Source organism: Rhinolophus hipposideros (assembly GCF_964194185.1).
Source record: "Rhinolophus hipposideros genome assembly, chromosome: 18".
NCBI classification, from domain to species: Eukaryota; Metazoa; Chordata; class Mammalia; order Chiroptera; family Rhinolophidae; genus Rhinolophus; species Rhinolophus hipposideros.
Window position 1 is genome coordinate 52,048,851 of NC_138064.1, and position 20,825 is coordinate 52,069,675.

General features: G+C 41.4%; 1 protein-coding gene and 1 pseudogene across 9 annotated transcripts in view; both read left to right on the plus strand.

The window, feature by feature from the left end:
• The window catches only part of STARD3NL (STARD3 N-terminal like), a 54,214-nt gene that overhangs the window by 4,766 nt on the left and 28,623 nt on the right, over positions 1–20,825 (plus strand). The window contains exons 2-4 of one of the 8 annotated variants that reach the window (XM_081079297.1): positions 341–542; positions 14,387–14,473; positions 14,933–15,022. The exons of 2 other annotated variants lie outside the window; for them this stretch is intronic. The gene's annotated coding sequence lies outside the window, so the exon portion shown is untranslated. Of the gene's footprint in view, positions 1–340; positions 543–14,386; positions 14,474–14,932; positions 15,023–19,523; positions 19,706–20,825 lie in introns of all 8 variants that reach the window. 5 more of the 8 variants (XM_081079298.1, XM_081079295.1, XM_081079299.1 and 2 more) reach the window with 5 other exon arrangements.
• On the plus strand, positions 7,854–16,864 carry LOC308510445 (protein fem-1 homolog A-like; annotated as a pseudogene). The gene is made up of 2 exons: positions 7,854–7,872; positions 14,933–16,864. The product of its transcript is annotated as a protein fem-1 homolog A-like (transcript).

The window sequence follows — 20,825 nt, forward strand, 5'->3', positions numbered from 1 at the left end:
AGTATACTTTTCAAATATCATGCATTATTGCTTGCAAAAGTATGTTCTTGTTTGCTTTTTGTTTCAGGAGAATATATCCTCATTTTTTTTTTTTTTTGGAATTAACCACTTGCTTGTCAAATTAATGATGTGGAACTAGGGAGTTTTAAGTACATTTTTCTATTTGCATGGTAGTTAAATTCATCAAAGGTAATAGCAAAAGGAGCTCTTGGGCCATTCGCTATTTCCCTAGCTGAGGTGGAAACACCAGCCAGGCCTTGCCTTAGGCCTTACTAGTAATATTATAACACTCGGGAAGGACTTCGTCTGTGCCAGCCGCTGTTCTAAATACTCTGTCTAGGTTGCTCATCTTCAGCACTGGATACTTCTTTGTTGTTGGGGCCACCCTGTGCATTGTAGCGTGTTTAGCAGCGTCCCTGGGCTCTGCCCACTAGATGCCACTGGCACCTCCCCGACTGTGACAACCAGAAATGTCTTCTCTGCCCCCAGCACCTTGAGAACCACTGCTTTCTATGAACTGCTCCTCACAACACCCCTCTGAAGTAAGTTGTATTTTTATTGTCCTCATTTTGCAGAAGGAGAAGCCGAGGCATAGAGAGGTTAAGTAACTTGTATAAGGTTATACAACTAGTCAGCAGTAGTACTATTAGACTGGTGCAAAAGTAATTGCGGTTTTTGTCATTGTTTTTAACCTTTTACACTGCAGTTACTTTTGCACCAACCTGATAAATGTGAAACCAGGCAGTGCTCTTTGTGATCCGGGCCTAACGCACCCAGCTCAACTGTGCACCGACTGTTAGGCATCCAACGACCCACGTAAACCAGGAGACAAAACAGTCAACAGGGGCCAGGCAGGCTGTAAGTAAGTGGCAAACTAATGAACTGGGGAGTATTGCCAGAATCGCCTGTTTTTCTAGAGGCTAGGAAATCTGGATTTCAGTTGTGCGGAAAATTCATTCTTTAATATTGGTAAATAATTCGATGTTCAAAAAACATTTTAAGCCACAGACAAACACTGTCACCTAAATATGAGGAACATTTAGTCCCACGTGTAGACTTTGCACCTGTGTGACATTTCGGAGAAGTGTACATTCATTAGATGGGGGAAATGAGGTAGGTTCTGGGTGGAGGGCAGAGTTCCCCCTCTTTGAAGGCTCTGGAAATGAGGATGGGTGGGGTGGAGCTTCTACCCTAGAAGTGGTTGTCTTGCTTTCTTTTAAGCCAAAACCGTGTGAGAATTAAAGATGGTCATCCATCCCATTTAGAACTTTCAATGCTCTGCTGCTCAGTGCTGACTCAGTTTGAAAGTTTTGTACTTTTATGTCCTTCAGCAGCATCATTCGTAGTTATTTCTTTCATGACCTCTCCTTGTCCACGTAAGAAAATAACATTTTATCGGACATTGAGAAAACATAAATTCTGGAATTCAATGGCTGTATCCTGGAGAACCAAACCACAACCATACCTTACTTTGTTGACAGCCGGTAACCAGTTGAGAGTGGGTTTAACTTTCTTTCAACGCTCAGGCCTCTGCCTGCGTTTCAGTAGCAGATAGACTCCTGCTGGCCTTTGGGGTGTTTTCCTGTCCTCAGAACCCTCATCTCTTTAGTTGAGCCTGCACACCATCATGCCCGCGCTCTTGATGCGAAAAGCGCGCTCACGGTCCTATGCAGACTTTCTATGGCCCTTGTAATCCGTCCACACATTTCCGTCTGGCTGCATATCCCAGGGCTCCCTCCTGACAGCCTCTCCCAGACTGCAGGTGGCTCACTCTCTGCTCCAGGACGAGCTCCTGCTCCTCTGGTTCCGGTTTACTCTCATCTACCTCTTCCTCATAGTATATTACCTTTTCATTTCTTTCAAAGTCATACATTTTCTCCTAGGCCAGCTTTTTCATGAAGCCTTTTCTAGTCACAAGATGCTAAAGTTCAGTCTTCTGTGTATTAAATTATCTGGGGCTTTGATTTCTAATTACCTGTATAACCATTTACCTCCTTTATAATACTGTATTGTACTGGAACATAGGGACGGTATCTTCCAGCTTACTTTTCCCCCCAGCGGCTGGCATAGTGTTTTACTTGTGATAGATATTTAATATACATCTGCACATTCATTTGGGTTGGGTAGGCTCCCGCTCATAAAGAGCTTTCTCTTTTCCCACATATTTGTATCAGTTTATGTAATATGATGTTAGAGTGACTCCACTAAATAGCGTTCAAAATGTATCGGAAAAAATGTATTATTAATTTGGGGAGGTTGGGCCATTTTTATTAATTCCATTGGCAATTATAGTGATCAGAGATTAAATATTCTTGGCTTACTTAATGTAATACATTGAAACTCCAGATATATGTGTGAACTTGCCTCACTTTAGTGAGTACCCAGACTACATAGGTTTATACAATGGTATTTGTAATTCATGAATTTTACAAACAAATCGAATGCCTAACAAACACATGCCCAGGCATTTCCCTAGGGGCTCTGGATATAGAAGTGTCTTCTAGGAACTTTTGGTGTACTACTGAGAAAAGACATGTTAAACCATATGTGAAATGTATATGAAAGATTAGAGGTGCTTTTTAAAAAGATGGACGGCTTATATATTAATTATACCAATGGGATCAGAGAAGGTTTCATTGAAGAAGTGATACTTAAGCTTCCTTGAACAATGAATAGGCTTATTATTGCTGTTAATTTTTTGGTAGTTGGAAGAAACGGCACTGTGGGCAGAGGGCATATTAGGACAAAGGCATGGATGGTGAAACTTCCTTCTGTAAAAGAGAACTAGAAATAGGTTTGTACAGTTAGAGCAGTGGGTGTGCAGGAAATGGAGTTTTGAGTAGAGGGGTGAAATGATTTATTCAGGTTCTCAGTTTAGAAAAACTAGCATGATACCAGTATAGAGAATGTTTTGGAGATGAATGAGACTGAATTATTGGAGTAATGTGCATGAATGATGGTTAGGAAAACTGTGGAAAAGACTAGAGATGTGAGGGGGAATGACACGGTCACTGGTTTGGAGTGTTCAGAAGATGAAACTAGCAGCAGAACCAAATGTAATACATTGTCTTAATGATAAAAACTGTAAATGAGATCTTACTGGTTACTATTGGTTAATTTTTCTTAAACATTTTTGAAGTATTTACAGGTAGTATGTATATTATACCTCAATATCTGTATATAAAGTTATTCTTATCATTTCTTTTTCCTTTTTTTTTTTTATTGGGAAAAAGGAACAGGACTTTATTGGGGAACAGTGTGTACTTCCAGGCCTTTTTCCAAGTCAAGTTGTTGTCCTTTCAATCTTAGTTGTGGAGGGCGCAGCTCAGCTCCAGGTCCAGTTGTTGTTGTTAGTTGCAGGGGTGCTGCCCACCATCCCTGGTGGGTGTCAAAGAATCGAACCGGCAACCTTGTGGTTGAGAGGACGCGCTCCAACCAACTGAGCCATCCGGGAGCTCAGCCACAGCTCAGCTCAAGGTGCCATGTTCAATCTTAGTTGCAGGGGGCGGAGCCCACCATCCCTTGCGGGACTCGAGGAATTGAACCGGCAATCTTGTGGTTGAGAGCCACTGGCCCACGTGGGAATCGCACCTGGAGCCTTGGGTATTAGGAGCACGGAGCTCCAACCGCCTGAGCCACCGGGCCAGCCCCTCTTATCATTTCTTTATTGATTTTGTAATTGCTTATCTCGTTAAATAATTTGAGAGGAAATTTTTTGAGAATGGAGCTAGTTTCAAACCTTTATTGAGAACTTGTGAGTTTAAAGAAATCCTACTACTTTTGTGGTATCCTCTGCCTCTGTAACATGCTCCAAGCCTATTCTCAGTTTTAGACTGTAATTCATAATCTGTTTTCTAGGTATATTAGCCTGTAGGTGCATCAAGTCTTAGAATGAGTAGTCTTTGTGTGACTGTTTCCGGAAGCACAAGCTAGGTTGATAAAGTCCTCCAATGCTGATTGCTGAGCGTCTGGTTTCCTGTGTGACTGCCTAAGAAATCTGATGAAAAAAGAAAAGGGTACTGATGTTTTCTAAATCTAAGCATCAGAATTTTGAGATTAACTTTTCTTATCTGTCACATGCACCAAGGTTTGGACCTCAAACCTTCATTCATGGTAGAGATTAGTAATTTTTTTTTAGGAATTGTGTGCCATCCTTGCATATCATAGATAGGAGATAACATGTAATTTCTGCCTGTTGCTAGATGCTCCTGGGCAAAGATGTGAATGGTATTCCCTTTTGTTGGCCTGCTGCAGTTTGTGAAATAGGAAGTTCGCCTCGGAAAACTCCAGGGGCAGTCAGTGGTACATCTAACCTAGCGTTGCCTCTAGTGTGCCCCTTCTACCAGCTACAGCCACTACAGGAGCCGTGAGTAGACAGTGGCTCTGTCAACTAGAGTGACACTTGCAGGAAGCCCTTCCAGAGGAGAGGTCTTGTGTTGTTGAAGGAAAAGAAGCTTGCCTGTATAGCCTCCTTGGCTTTGCTGTCTACTCAGCAGCTGGCTACTTAGTTTCCTTCCTAAAACAGAATTTAGTGTCTGTTTTCCCGTACATTGAAGATCAGTTTGGGGGTGGCTATGAAGAATGTGCGATGAACACATTTTTAGTTCTTAGTCTTTAACATGAAGAAAGTAGTTATTAAGTAAGTGTACACTTTTAGCCACCTTCTATTCCTAGGAGAGCAGTGAGCTCACTACCTTAAGACATTAATGATTCTTAGATCTGGATCAATAAGACCGTCAGTTCTGTCCTAAGAACTGAGAGCATTTGTTTGAAAATTGCTTGTAGTAAGTACTGAAGAAGTGGTGTTACGTGGTGCAGAAATGTCCTCATGCATTAGAATATATTTCAAGTTCTTTAATTGAGGGACCTCCATCTGTCTAGATAGTAATATGACTGTTGACTCCAGCACTGCTAAAGCTGGTAACACGTCTCTGAGAGGGAGCTTGAAATATTCCTGAGAGTATGTACACTAAGGAGCGACATGATTCTTCGGAATTACCATCTGCCGATTGTTGACAGTGCTAATGAGGTCAAAACTGGGAAAAACAGTGAGAACTCCATAGCCACCAGGTATTTTATAACTGATCTATTGTGATTTTTTTTTTAGGGAAACTAAAAGTAGATTTTGTTCTATAGGAAAAGGAAGAAGTTCTGGAAAATGATGGGCAGTCAGCCGCCAAAAAAATCAGCTACCTTTTATACTTGTGGAACTGGCTTTGACACATGAAGGAAATGGGGTTATGTGATCCCATGTGACCCATGACCTGGAAGATTAAGACAAAGTTGTTTCTAGGTTAGCTTTGGAGAAAATATTTGAGTGTAGAAGTCAGAGTTGAAGCTGAGAAAGGGGAAAAAGCTGCAAAATCAATTTGAACACCAGAAGAGAGCTACTGGGAGGAGAACCAGAGGTTGGAGAGAGACAGTAGAAGCTGGAGGAAGGTAGCTATAGTGACACTGTGTTCCCAGCTCTTCTTGTCCACAAATGGCAGCTTCTGAAAAAGATGAAAAACAAGTGAAAGAATATTCTTCTTCTCCAGTGCCCATCTTGCGTTTTGTTTGAATGTAGCTGTGACATGCCAGCCATCTGACTCAGACAGTGCTGTTGACGTAACATCAGCCGGTGACAGTGCTGGCTGCCACGTGACTGACGCCTGCTGGCTGGCGAGCTAACAGCATGGACCACCCCACGTGACTCTGCCCACTCCATGGCATGCTGCCATTTTGCCGATCTATAATCTGTGGATGTAGTCAGATGTTCTTCTTCTCTGCAGCTGGCTCAACTTCCCCTGGACCAAGCAACATCCCAGGGGCATGGTTATTGTCAAGAGTTACACTTGATTTCTTTCCCTTCTCTTCCGTCATTCCCGTGCAATGTTTATATATCTCTCTCCTCAACTAGATGGAAGTTCTGCTGAAAGCAGGGGAACTCTTGCATTACCTTTTGAATCCTTTTGAATGTCTGCTTGGGGTTTTGCATTTTGTAGGTGTTCAAGGCTTATTATTTATAAAATGGGAACTCTTAGTGGACTTACAGAGGACCCACATCATCATAACTTTTTATTCTACAAATAAGTACATTTTCTTTGCATTTTTTTCCTCCTCTTTTATGGAGGAAAAAAAGCAGAACAAATTTCTTTTATATCTCAAGGGTTTAACTTCCATCTGTATGCTGATGACTCCCAAATTTATATCTCTAGCTCAGACCTCTCCCCTGAACTCGTGACATATCCAACCACATACTTTATCTCCACTTGAATATCAATAAGCATCTTATAATTCACATGTCCAAACTGAACTGATATCTTTTTCAAAGTTGATCCTCCTCTGTCTTGTTTATTTCAGTAAATAGCAGCTCCATCCTTCCATTTCCTCAGGCTGTAAATCTGGCAGTTCTCCTTCTGTCTTCCCTGTATCGTATGCGCCGTACCCATTCCATCACCAAATGCTTTTGGTTCTGTATTTAGAACCAGTCAGTTCTCACCGCTCCACCACCACCACCTAGTCTACCACGTCAGTGTCATCGCTCTCATGAATTGTTACCGTACTCCCCTCCCTACCTGGTCTCTCTGCGTCTGTGGTTCTCGCAGCCTCTTAAAGCTTTAGCCGGATCACGTTTCTCTTCTACTGAAAACCTCCCAGTGTCTTCCCATCATTTAGAGTCTTTATCGTGGAGTGTAAAGTCCTTTGCCACGTGTTACTTTCTCTGTTGCCAACTCCTGCTATTCTTCCACTCTGTCACTTAGCTCTAGCAGAGCTGAAAGCTGATGACCAGCTGAACTCCTTCATGGCCAGTTCCACCGTCCTCTGCCTGCAGTGCTTTTCCTCCTGATTCTGACATGGCATTTCTCCCGTATCTCCTGCCAGTCTTTGCTCCACCTTCTCAATGAGGTCATCCTGACCACTCAGTTTAAAATTACACTGCTCTTTCATTTATCGTCTGTCCGCTTACTCTAGAAGGTAAGCTCTGTGAGGTAGGAAATTTTTCCAGTTTTGTTCATTGCTACATCCCGCAGTGCTCAGGGGAAGACCTGACACATTTTTGGTGCTGAAAATATGTTTGTGGAGTAAATAAAGTAGATGTAGTATATTCTTGGCAAACTTTGAATTTTCAAAAATTATCAAGGGGAATTCTTAGTTCTTGTAGTATAAATCCAGATTCAGTTTCTCAATATATGTTTTAGTTTACCCATAAATTTTGAAAACATTGGTATGCATTTATGCAGCCATCTTTAAATCTTAATATTTCTCTATGTTATATGTCAAATAAAAGTTCACTAATATTTTTAATGTTGCTACAGAAATAGATCCTTTAGAAATTAAATTGCTGTAAGAATAAGTTTGGGAGACAAATTAGTGTTTGTTAGAAGAGTGACTTAAAAACACCATAATATTTGTTTTCTGCTCTAATTTTTCCAAGTCAGTGATCATAATTTCTAAATAAATCTGAGTCTTAAAGCAGATTGTCAAAAGGTTAAAAATTCTGTTCATGTATGGGCACACAATTACTCTCATCTGCTGATGTTAACAGACATTAGTAAACGAGACAAGACTGCAAGAAATGACATCAAGCTTTCATGGAGAGCATTACTGAGTGGAAGGAAAAGGGTAGAATGCATAGCAGTGAAGACTGACCAAATTTATCAGGATGGAATTAAAGCTTTCATCACAGCCCAAACAAAAGTAAACAACACTAGAGAATGAGACCTAGAAAATAGATGTTTGTGATGAAACCATGAAATTATAGCTAGACATATTACTATGCAGTTGGACTTAACAGATTCTTAAAAGCAAGAGAACAGAGGAAATGCGGTGAGGTGCAGGGACCAGGGTAGTGTCAGTTGCGTGAGTACGACATGGCGCGCCAGAACCCTGGTAGGCGATGCTCTTTCTCCAAGTGGCTGGGAACTGTTTGGGTGTTAACGTATGGAACAAATGAAGGACACATTTGGCTTTTAAAAGCTTGTAGTAACGTGATATCTTGCACACATTTTCACTAAAAAACTGAGGAAACTTTAGACCCCAAACCGTTGCACGGTGTACACGCCACTGTTTCATTTAAGCCCCAGGATGACAACAAAAGGACCATTATTAGGTTTTTGACATTGGCTCAAGATTCAGACAGAATGACTCCTGTCTGCAGTCACAAGTACTTTAGAAGCCTTTGACTTCTACACTGAAATCTCCATTTGTAACCAGGTAACTTAATAGTTATATAAAGGGCAGAATGATTTGGGTCCCAGAAATTTTATGTAGGTTTTCCTTTTAATCTGTCACTGTGTCACAAACTGTTGTACGTAAGAATTGTGATACAAAGATACAAAATCCATGTCCATTCTATTTTGTAGAATTATTTAAGAGGTTTTCTAGGATAATTCTGGTTCCTTACACTGTGCTCATAAGGTAGCCCATACTCATAGCAAAGTTAATGATTTTTTTGTTTTTTGGCAATGAAAATTTGCCTTTACTCTCTTTGTATCTGAATGTGCTACATATGTATATGTGTGCTGTTAACCAAAGAAGAGGTTCAGGCTGTAATAAAGAACAAAAGGCATTTTTTTGAGCAAAAGGATTGCAGTCCTAGAGACACAGGTTTGGGTAGCAACCCAAATGATCTCTGGAGAGAGCAAAGAAAGGTAGGGTTTATGAAGGCAGAAACCACAGAATATAATTCTTTTGTGCAAATGAAGGATTCTGGCTAGGTCAACAGGGATGGGTTAGTTCTAATATGCAAACAAGGGAATTGAAAACTACATGGAAGGAAGTCAAGTCCCTGGAGCCCTGTCCCAGGGTGCTTATGGCTCTAGGATATATCTTTGCTCTGAGTTTAGCCACAGGTTTGGCAACTTCATAGCAGCTCTGAGAACAGAGGCCCAAAGTGTGCACAGGCCCTACTTCCTCAGCAGCCTCCTGATTGGATTTTGGGTGACTCTCAGCAGCGTTTCTTCCATTTTATTTTCTCCATTATCTACTATATACAAATTATGTTTAAATACATTTATGTTGTGTATATATTTATATATACTGGATGGCTGGATGGATGGATGGAGGGAGCAGATCCATCCCAAAGAATCCTTATGTCCTTACGTTTTTCTGAACTATTCATAAGTTAAGTTGTGTACATCATGGCACGTACCACTCAGTACTTCAGCATTCATCTCCTAAGAATAAAGGCATTTTCCTATATAACCAGGATTCTAAACCATGATCAATTCCTCAGTTGTCTTTTGTAGGTTTTTAAATTCAAGATTCAGTGTAGGCTTGCGCATTGCATTTGATGGTCATGTCTCTATGCTTTTTTAAGTTTGAAGAGTATCCATACCACTTTTCCTTCTTTTTGTTTGCTTTGCTTTTCATCACATTGACTTCTCTCAAGAGTTCATGATAGCTGTATTGTAGAATGTGGCACATATTGTTTGATTGTTTCCTTATGACTAAATTGAGGTTAAACATTTTTGGCAGGAGTATGTTATAATTGATACCAAATACTTTTTTTGTTGGTACTATGTACTTCTTAATGTCCGGCGTCAGGAGGCACATAAGGTCAGCTTGTTTCAGTATTGGAGATACTATTTGGTTGCTTGGTGTATAGCTGATGGCTGCCAGATCTCTCCACTTTAAAAGTATATTATCCCTAATGGAATTAAATAATCTGAGGGATAATACTTTGAAACTATGAAGATCCTATTTTCTAACAACTTTTTAATCATTTTTAGCACCCATTAAAAATCTTTGCTAAATCACTTAGCTTAACCCGGGGGTTACAAACTAGATTTTTCTAATTTTATTATTTCTTCTACCTTTTTTATCTAACATTACTTTTTCTGTAAAGGAGAACTTCTATCCCATCGCTCTTATTTACATAATTACTGTGTACTTGTAGAACTTTTTAATTTTTCCAACATAAATTCCAAACATTACTGTCATTACTAATTTTCACATTCAAGTTATCTCACATTGGCCCATGGGAACCACTCAAGACAGCCTATACAATATTTTTTTTTTAATGATTATGGCTTTTTGTGTCTTCTCTAAAAAAATCTTTGCCTACAAAAAGGTTGTAAAAATATTGTCCTGCACATTGTTATTTTTTTCATGATGTGAGTTAGAGTTCAAAGAGTTTTTTTTTTCTTTTTTCTTCCCCCCCCCCCATTTTGATATCTGGTTGACCCAGTATCATTTGCCATTGAATTGCTTTGACATCTTTGTCCAAAGTCCATTGATCATATAAGTTCTGGTCTATTTCTAGGCTCTCTGTTATGTTCCATTGTTCTATTTACTGATCCTTATGTTAGTACCACACTGTTTTAATTACTGAAGCTTTATAGAAAGTATTTAAGTTGGGCACTGTGAGTCTTCAAATTTTGTTCTTTTTCAAGATTGCTTTGTATATTCTCTTTTCTTTGCATTTCTATATACTTTTAGAATTACCCTGTCAATTTTTACAAAATAACTTGACGGGATTCTGACAGGGATTGAGTTGAGTCCGTAGATCAATTTAGGGAGAATTGAAATATTAACAGTGTGAATTCTTCATATCCATAAACATGGTATATCTCTCCATTTATTTTCATCTTTTATTTCTCTAAGCAGTGCTTTATAATTTTCAGTGTTGGGAACTTTCATATTTTTGTTAAATTTATTTCTTAGTGTGCATGTTTTTTATGCTATTTTAAATGGCCTTATTTATTTATTTAGTTAGTTGGTCTCCAGTTTCTTCCCATTCCCAGAATGAAACCAGTATGAAGGGACTGGTAAACAGGTAAATCACAACATTCTAAGGAAGCTATTACTTTTTTAAAGAAAAACTGGAGCAAAAATAATCTTGATGCAGCATAACAGATGTCACTATAGAGTTTTGTGCATACTATTCCCTGATGGAAAAATGGGAGGAAGCAAAAGCTTCCCCGAAAATGTGACCTTTGAGTTAAGGCTTATAGAAAAAATAAGAGCCATAGAGATAAAGAGAATAGAGAGAAAAATACAGAGATTCCAGAGAATGTGATTCCTTAGCAAACTGCTGCTGATTGTTAGAGTGGTTCTGGATAAGTAGACAGACGTTGACCATGTGCTAGGGTGAGCAAAATTAAGGAGTTTGCGGTCTACCCGATTGTCCCAGGAAGCTATTTAATAAATGATCTCATAGATTTAATCTACTTCTCTAAAAAATTTACAGGGGTTGGGTGAGAATTATTATTATTAATTTTTTTTAGTTTATCAGTGCATTTACTTTTCTTATGTTCCTTGTCTTTCTTTGCTCATTTTTTGAATTGAGTTTTAAGGATTTCATTATGTCTTTCATCACTTTTAAGTTTCACTTTTAATGTTTTTGAGATAGAGAAGTTTTTGATTTTTATGTATTCAGATATGTTTCCCTTTGTAGATTTTTTTAGGAAGAAAATACTCATCCTAAAATCATGTATTATTTATCTACGACTTTCTTCTACTTCATAACCCATGTGAATGGTTTTGTTTTATTAATTTTTAAATAAAATCTTCCACATATTTTGATGAGTAGATTTCTTTCTCCGTGTACTAGAATATTTAATATTTTTATTTGTAACTGCATTTTGATCACATGTTTATCATGTGTAGATATTTTTTGATTTACACAAGTTTTTCTTTGCAGAAAAGCTTAAGAAAGTAAAGGCCAGATGGTGATTTATAGGTAATGAGTTTTCCTTGATCTTCAGTGCTTTTATTTTTTTTAATTGAACTATGGTTGATATTTGGTAAATTTCCTATGGCAGTTGAGCTTTCTGGCTTCTACTGATAAATCAGCAGTGTGGCCTCTCTGTCCACACGTGTGGCCCTGCAGACCAGGCACACAGTCTTCTCCTGGATGCCTCCAGTTCTTCGTCTCCCAAAGCTAATTGTCAGTTGCCAATTTTCTTTTAGATTACACTGTTGTTTTTCTCATATCACTAATGTATTTCCCTATGCCTCTTTCAAAACTTGGAGAACAAGAAACTTGAGAGAGCCACATTTTAAGAAAAGTAGAAAACAGTACATGTCTGTGTGGAAATGAAGAGTCCTACAAAGTTTGAAATTATGCCAGTCCCCTCGAATTAAAAATCAGTCAAAACGTATATAATTTCAAAGGTTTTTGTCTCAAATGCATTGTAAGTTGTGTTCATGCATGCTTTTGAAATACAATGAAACATTTTAATGGGTAAACAGAAATGCCTGCCTTCCTGTTAAGTTTAGGTTTTATTTACGTGAGTTTGACTTATTTATGTGATGTTTCAGGAATATATTCTAACACCTGGGTCCTACTTGTGGGAGCTGTTGTGAGGCTTAAATATATAATGTATGTTAAGTACTCAGCACTGTCCCTGACTCAGTGTTGGTGTAAGGAAATTACTGATTTTGTTGTTATGTTAATATACAGTATACAGTGTTATATAATATATAGTCATATGTTAATAGGCGGGGTTAGTATACTTGTGTTGTGTTCTTTTGTTCTTGTGCTGTGTGTTCTTGGTCAGCTAATGTCAGGATTACACTAGCTTTATTTAATGATAAAATAGCTTTCCTTTTTAATGTTCTGGAACAGTTTAGAGGATTTTATTTATCTTTTATTTCAAATTTTGAAATACCTATCGAACTGCCAGACTCTAGTTCTTTGCTAGGTAATTCTTTGTCAGCTTTTTCTCTTTTCTTTATGGTATGATTCATTCTATTCTTCTAGGGTATTGACTTTATGATTTTCAAATGTAATTAATGTAAAGTGTCATTTACGCTTTGAAAAATAACCTTTCCTCTAGTGGTACTTGCATTCCTTTCTTTTAGTATATGTGCTGCCGAAGCGAGCACCTTGCATTCCTTTCTTAATCTCTCCCACCCCGATCTAGGTTTGCCTATTTGCCCCTTTAAAAGACTAATTTTGGGGTTTACTTATATATTTTAAATTGTTTGTAGAAATGTTCATCCATGTACAAAAGTGGAGAGTTTAGTATAATGAATCACATTTTACCCATCACCCAGCTAGGAACAATTATCATTCTCCTTTTGATTTATTAACTATAGTCAGTTCTTTTCTTTTTTATATTGTTCCCCAGAGGATAGTTGTAGTTTTTGTAACTTTATTATTTAAATGACTAATTTTTAATTTTACTCTTTATTTAAAAAGTAATTTCAAAAAGTAATTAAAGCACTTTAAGGAAGTAAATTTGATAATAAGCTCAAGTTTGACAGCTTTCTACTATTTTGACTGTCATTATTTTCTGAATGGTTCATTTTACTTTTTAAATACATTTATCTCAGTAGTTATTTTTAAAATAGTGCTATATTTTTAATTTCTACTTTGTGCATTTTTTGTTCTGTATGCAGTTCCTAATTGCAAGACTTAATGAATTAGACATGTTTTAGCAGTCTAGTTTTATGATCAATATTATAAACCTGGCATATTATATCCCCAAAATAATATATAGTCTGTTATTGTAGGGTTAAGAAAATAATTACCAATCTTCAAAAAACTTAATTATAAGACTCAAACAATCTACTATAGCCATATTTATATCTTTAAAATACCAAATAGATAAAAAAGTGAACTGTGAAAACATCCCATTTTGATTATAATATAATCTATCATTTACTTAGCTTGTGCATTTTCTTAGCTTTAAAGATGCATTTTATATCTCTGTTCTTTCAGGTAAGGCATACATTGATACTGAGTGGTAAATCTTAAACCTGATTTTTTAGAAATCCAAATATCATCTATACTTTCAGAGTTAAGGGATATATGTCAGACTCCTTAGAGTTTACTTATGCCTCTTGAGTTTTTGAAGATTTTGTATATTTATTAAACACCTTTAGCTGAACTATGTACTTCTGATTTTTATTGGTTGTGAATTAATAATCAGACTGACATACCTGCAAGTCAGATTTAAAATAAGCAAATGTTGTATCAGCATTGCACAGTCGAGTTCAGTTATTATACCTTCGGTTTGAGCCTGGTAACTGGTCCTATGTAGTAATTCTACTTAAGGAAAATTATTGGTATTGCATGTAAGTTTATAGAGAGATTTTGGAAGAATACTGGAATGATGATACATAACTTTCTATAATTCTCTTGGGATGTTACCACTTGCATACTGTATGCAGAATATGCTATCTGGAATGGCCATCAAAGCTGTAGTTGTATTACCCTTGATGTCCTGAATATCATCAAAATGTCTTCCTTTCAATATTTCTTTTATCTTCGGGTAAAGAAAGAAGTCATTGGGGGCCAGATCAGATGAGTAGGGAGTGTGTTCCAATACAGTTATTTGTTTACTGGCTAAAAACTATCTCACAGAAAGTGCCGTGTGAGCTGGTGCATTGTGGTGATGCAAGAACCATGAATTGTTGGCGAAAAGTTCAGGTCATTTTTGTCTTTTTCATGCAGCCTTTTCAGCACTTCCAAATAGTGAACTTCGTTAACTGTCCAGTTGGTACAAATTCATAATGAAGAATCCCTGTGATATAAAAAAAGGTTAGTAACATCATTGCAACAAGTTTGCAAACTTAATTGTTAGACCTCGTAGATGTCCACCTCCCAAAAAGCTTCTCGGAGGCATCACATTGGTGACTTTCTTAGGGTTTGAGTACAGCCCTCTTTCTTGTTGACTGAGAAACCTGATTTGTCAGCTTCTGTTTACAGAGACCAGTGGAGAGAGGCATGCCTCACATGGGTAGACTCATGACTCAGAATCTGCAGTGATCACTAACTGCCATGTAGACTAAGTGGTTATTTAAAGCTAACCTGTCTATTGTTTCCCTAGGTAGAATGTCCTATTTTAGTAAGAAACAGAATTTAAAAAGGTTGTGGGAGGAAAGAGCCCCTAAGACGGTGGTGGTGGGGAGACAGTGAAGGTTGCCACCTGTCTTTCCTGGCTCTAATCTACCTCCCTCCCGCGGCTGGCCCATGTCCTGGTGGAGGCTGGGACCCCAGACCTCCAAGCTGTCCTCTACAATACCGCCCGCCATGGCAAGCTTCAGCTGCTCAGCGCCCGGAGCCAGGAAGAGCTGAATGAGCTGACAGGTGAGGTGGCTGGCGGGGGACGCAGGAGCTCATTGTCACCTGCAATGGCCATCTAGACGTGGTCGAGAACCTACTGGACCGGTGTGGCGCGAGCTTGGAGGCGGGCAGCTCAGTGCACTTCCATGGTGAGACCACTGAGAGCACACAGGGCTGTGGGCCACCTTGGCTGCCAGCCACCTAGATGTGGTGCGGTGCCGGCTGCGCCATGGGGCCTCGGTGAACTGCACTGCGTGCACCAAGTCCATGCCGCCGCATGCCGTCTGCTTGCATGGGCACGTGGAGGTGGTGCGGTAATTGGTGGGTGAGCACTGGGCCGACCTGAGGTGGCCCACCAGCAAGGGCACACGGGCTTCGTGATGTTACAAGGGCCACCGTGAGATCGCCCACCACCTGCTGGAGCAGGGCGCCTAGGTGAACCTGCGCAGCACCAAGGCCGTGCTGAGTCTGGCTGCCTGGACTGGTGCTTAGTGCAATGCCCACATGGAACACGACGGCTACGGCATGACCCCGCTGCTGGTGGCCTACACCAACATCCTGGAGTACCTCATCCAGGAGCAGCCTGCCGAGGAGGAGGCGCAGCCAGGGCTGACCCAAGAAGGCCCCTCCACCAGCCCGGGATGCGTGCAGCCCCAGGGGGCTTGCTGCTGCAGCTCCTCGGCAGAGGAACAACTCAGTGGTGACTCCTACGAGAGCTGCTGCCCCACCAGCCGGGAAGTGGCAGTGAAAGCCTTGGAATTGTTGGGAGCCATGTACGAGGATAAGAAGCGGGATCTGCTTGGGGCCCTGAAACACTGGAGACCGGCCATGGAGCTGCATCACCAGGGTGGTGCGTATCTGCCCAAACCAGAACCTCCTCAGCTGGTCCTGGCCTATGACTGTTTCAGGCAGGTGAACACTGCCGAGGAATCGTTAGGCCCGGTGGGCAGATTCCCCCCCCCCCCCCCCCCCCCCCCCGCTTGTAACCGACAGAGACGAGATGCGCACGCAGGCCCTGTTGATCCAAGAACGAGCGGAGCGCATCTTGGGTCCCTCTTCCCCAAACACTTATTATATCCGTTACAGCGGCTGGTGTACGCCGACTCAGGCAATGTCAGGCGCTGCATCAGCCTGTGGAAGTGTGCCCTGGACATGCAACAGAACGGCTGAGCCTCATGACCGCCAGCCACTTCCTGTCCTTTTCGGAATTCTTCTCTTATGTGCTCCAGTACTGGATGGCTAAGGGCAGTCTGGGCACGCAAATAGGCCTTGCAGACTTCATGGGGGTGCTCTGCCAAGGAGTCTGGAAAGTGGAATGGGCCCTGCAGCTGCCCAAGGAGCCCGGGGACTTGGCACAGTTCACCAATGGGTGGCCATTGTCCCTCACCTGCTCAATCTGTTGGAACAGGTGGAGTGCATGGCCAATCAGGAGTGTCTGAAGCACCAGACCATCTACTGGCTGCTGCAGTGTGCCCCCCGGGGCAAGAACGGCTTCACCCGTCTGCACATGGCCGTGGATAGCAAGAGTACCAATGTGGGCCACTACCCGGTGGGCAGATTCCCCTCCGTGCAGGTGGTCAGGGTGCTGCTGGGCCAACCCAGACAGCGGGACTTTGACAGCAACACCCTGCTGCACATAGCAGCCCAGAACAATTGCCCGGGGATCATGAATGTCCTGATTGACCGTGGGCTCACAAGAAAACAGCTTACGAGCTGCTGCATGAGAAGCTGCTGGCCAAGAGCCCCATTCAGCCCTTCAGCTACGTCACCTTACAGTGCCTTGCGGCCCGCGCCCTGGACTAGAACAAGATTCCCTACGAAGGCTTCATCCCGGAGGAGCTGGAGGCTTCCATGGAGCTGCACTGACAGCGTTCTGAGGGGGAAACCCGGACAGGTGCAGCCCACATGTGTCCTTGCTCTCTCTGTGAGTGCTTCTGGTGGCACGGAACAGAAGGGCTCTCCCGCCTGCATGGCCCTTCACCGCTGAAGAGTGAGGGAAGCAGTTATCGAGCTATTGGTGCTAGAAGCCTTCAGGATCACGTGCTCGGACATTACCTGTCTCTGGAGCACCATACTCGTTCTTAATTGGGAGAAGATACGTAACCTTCCGCACATCCCATCTGCCTAGGTCTCGGAAGATTTTGCCTTGTTACCTAGAGGCAGAGGCATTGAAGCCATTGCCTTCCTTCATTACTAGAAACGGGAAGAAGCTGAGAATCAGATCCGTGGGCCTCCGCCCCTTACATAGCTGGATAAACCCAGCCACATGCCAAATGCAGTGTTAGGACTAGGGGCTCTCAAGGGGGAAAGTTGGAAACTCAAGAAACACCACCACCTGTCACTTTTTCCAGCAAGTCGCACCCTGCTTCCTCCATCCTTGCCACAGTCAGGGCCAGGCGGGCAGGGCTCTCTGCCCAGGGCAGCCTGCCATTTTCAGAGCCTTCGGCTGATTTGGTGTTCTGTTTATTTGTAGGTGGGCATGGAATAGGCATTGCCCAGGAGTCCTGAGGTTTTGCTGCCACATTTTTTTTCTTTTGGTGTGAAAGAAAGTTATTATTTTTTATTAGTTTCAGGTGTACAAAACAATGTGATGGACATTTGACCCCTCACAAAGTGATAACCCCCCTCTTTTTCTTAAGAATTTGAATTTTCTTTAAGACATAAGATCTTTTCACACATCAAGGGTTTTATTGTGCCTGAGGGGGCCAAGGCTGTCAGGAGCGAGCTTAATTGTGTGAATAATTTGGTGAGGGAGGAACACCATGGTATTGGTCCCTGAAACGGGGGTGACTATACAGTTCCTAAAACTTGAATCGTTTTCCTTTTACTTGGGCTTCCCAGATCCCCATCCTCTTTGGAGAAGAATTTTTTGTGAACAAGAATCAGGCCAGAAGCCCAAGGAGCTGAGCTTGGTGTGAGTTTCCCACCAGTGAGAAACTAGCGAAGTTGGTTTGAGGCTTGGTTTTCACCAATTCTGAGTTAAAACCGCAGGCTGCTTCAGCCTCACGACGCATGTACACACGCTGTTTCATTGTGGGCATAGCCACCCCGGTGGCTCCATCCCTGGTGACTGTAGGCCCTCTTACAGCTGCTCAAGGACTCAAATCCAGGTCTTCCTGAGAAAATCCTAAGTGCAGTGTTAAGTCAGTAAATCAGCTGAATGAGATGCTGAATGCTGAGAGCTGAGGTAGTACAAAATCTTGGCATCCCATCACTTGGGGTATAAAGTGTTCACGCTGGAGATTTTTTCTTGGAAACAGTACTGTATATGCGATGGGAGCAGAAGGAGACTGTTCTTGGCCTGTTTGGAGAGCAGTGAATGGCAGAAGGGGACAGAAACTCAGGAGAAAGGCCACATTCGGGACAGTGGCCTCCTCACTCCACGCCTCTCCCGCAGCCTCGTGGAGTGGCAGCTATACGGAGGCCTTTGGAAGCCACAACAGGTCCCTGGATATTTTGCCCTCCAAGAAAACTCGGTCTCCTGTGGATTTGCAGTGTTAGTTAGGATGTTATTTATTTACAATACCAAGTTTTATCTTCCATTGAGGCAGGAAACACAGCTGCTTTCCCAAAGCACGGAATAAAGAAATGAGGCTGTTTAATTTGTGGAAAATCTCTCTCTCTCTCTCTCTCTCTCTCTCTCTCTCTCTCTCTGTCTCTGTCTCTCCATATAGAGAAAGGTTGTGGGAGGCCTACAGGAAGTTATTAAATTGTTCAGTGACAAAAGGCACTGATAATACCCTTACGCCATTATATTAATCATAGGAATAATCTGGCCAGTGGCCCAGAGATACTTAAAGTCAAACAGGCAAAGTGCCCTCAACTGAAGAGTGCCAGGTTGAGCACAGCCAACATTTGCTTGTGACACTTCTTGTGTTTTCCAAACAGACCCTCCCCTTTCTTGGGGGCACATACCCTCTTCCCTTCTTTAGATCTGAACATACGTCCTGTCAGCTTGTTCTCATATCTGCGCCTGTGAGCCAGTTTGCTTCTTTAAGGACACAACACATCTTCTCTTGAGTCATTACATTTTGAATTTATAGTTTAACTCTCAGAGGGCAGTATTATTATTTTAATTGTTTCAAAGCTTTCCCCTGATTTCCTCCATTGTAGCCTTGATGATATGGGCAAATCTATAAAAAGCCTTACAGAGTTTCACACATGTACATAAATCTTTTTTTTCTTTTTCGTTAAAAAAAAAAATATTTCACTTATTTTCAGTTGGCAAATTAATAGGGATCTGCTGGCAAAATTTCACTCCTTGACTCAGGAAATTTTTTTAAGTAATACAAAACAATTGGTTAAGTGATTTTAATTAAATGCTTTAGGGACTTTTTCACTTACTTTCTACAATTTTACTTTGAAATAAGTGATTTCCGCTAGGAGTCTGCGGTGAGGCAGGGTGATGGAGAGGAAAGAAGTGGAAGATGTGTATCTTGAAATATCTGTTAGATGGGGGTGTCCCTATAGGCCTCAGCTTCCCTTTTTTTTTTTTTTAATCCTTAACCAAACATTTATTTTATAGGTGAGAATAACTTTGATAACAACGATGAAGAAAGCTTTGAAACACCGCGATAAGACACAATGTTCAGGTGTTGCTACATCTCTTTGCCTGTAAAACAAGGAGCGGGAATAGATGAGAGCAGCACGGCCCACTGCCTGCAGGCTGGGTTATGACTGAGGCCAGTGCGTACCCCACCTGCAGAGGTCAGCAGCTGCTTGGCTTCTGTTTCACGGGAAGGGAATGAAGGCCTGGTGACTCTGTATCTATTCACTTTCTAAGAGAAGCTAGAAATCTGGATTTTTATATGAAAAGTTATTTGAAATGTTAGCAATTACTTCAGAATCTTTAGAAACATTGTATAACACGAAGCAAAACATGTCTGGAAGCCAAATCTGCACCCTAGGCCTTTGGATAAAATGATGACTGAGCTCTTTCAGAATTAAATATTTCTAGGGTCTGTTATTCTGACACTCTCTTGGAGGAGAATGTAGTGTCCTGGCTGTTGCCAGCCGTGGTGCAGAGAAGAAGGCTGGGTGGTGGGCTGAGACTTGTGTGCTACTAGGAGGTGCCCACAGACAAGCTCTGCTCCTAGGAAGGTACGAGAAACTGGAGGGCTTCTGTAAAACGCTAGCAGTGGTGTTTACTGCCCCAAAGCAGCTCTTTCCCATCTGGGTAGGAGGAGCAGTTCTGTGCTGAAGCAGATGGAGCTAAAGTTTTGGCCCAGTTTTGCACCCAGGATGGGGGACAATATAGTAGAGGAATTCCAAAGATGTAAGCAATTCTCTGGGAAGCAGAAAGGATTTCAGGGTTTTTGTTTGTTTGCTTTGGTTTTGTTTGTTTGTTTTTTTTCCACTTGAGAAGGATGTCATCATTTAGAAAGTTAGTAGTATAGATGGGGTAGAAGTTTTCTCCAGTTGTAGTAGTGTGGAATTAAGGAAAGAGAATGAGGTGAAGAGTAGCATGTTCGTACTGTAAGTCCTGCTTAAGTGGCCTTCAGGTAAGTCAATATAAGGTAAGACCACCTCTGACTAAGCTGTGGCATGTCACCAGAGCAACCTGTGGAAAAAATAAGAATGAATCACAAGTTTTTGCTAACCACAGATTAAGAGCATACATTGGAAAAATTGATATTTGTCAATTAGCCTGTTTTTGCTGATCTGAATAACTCTCCGTCTCACCCAGGTCCCCTTTCAGAAGCTAATGAAAGCAGTAGTCCCTCTTTCTAGAAAGATGCAGATAGTAAAAGAAGTATTGTAGGCTTTGCGAATTGTGTGGTCTCCATTAGAGCAGTCCACTTCTGCCGTGGGAGCGTCCATAGACAGT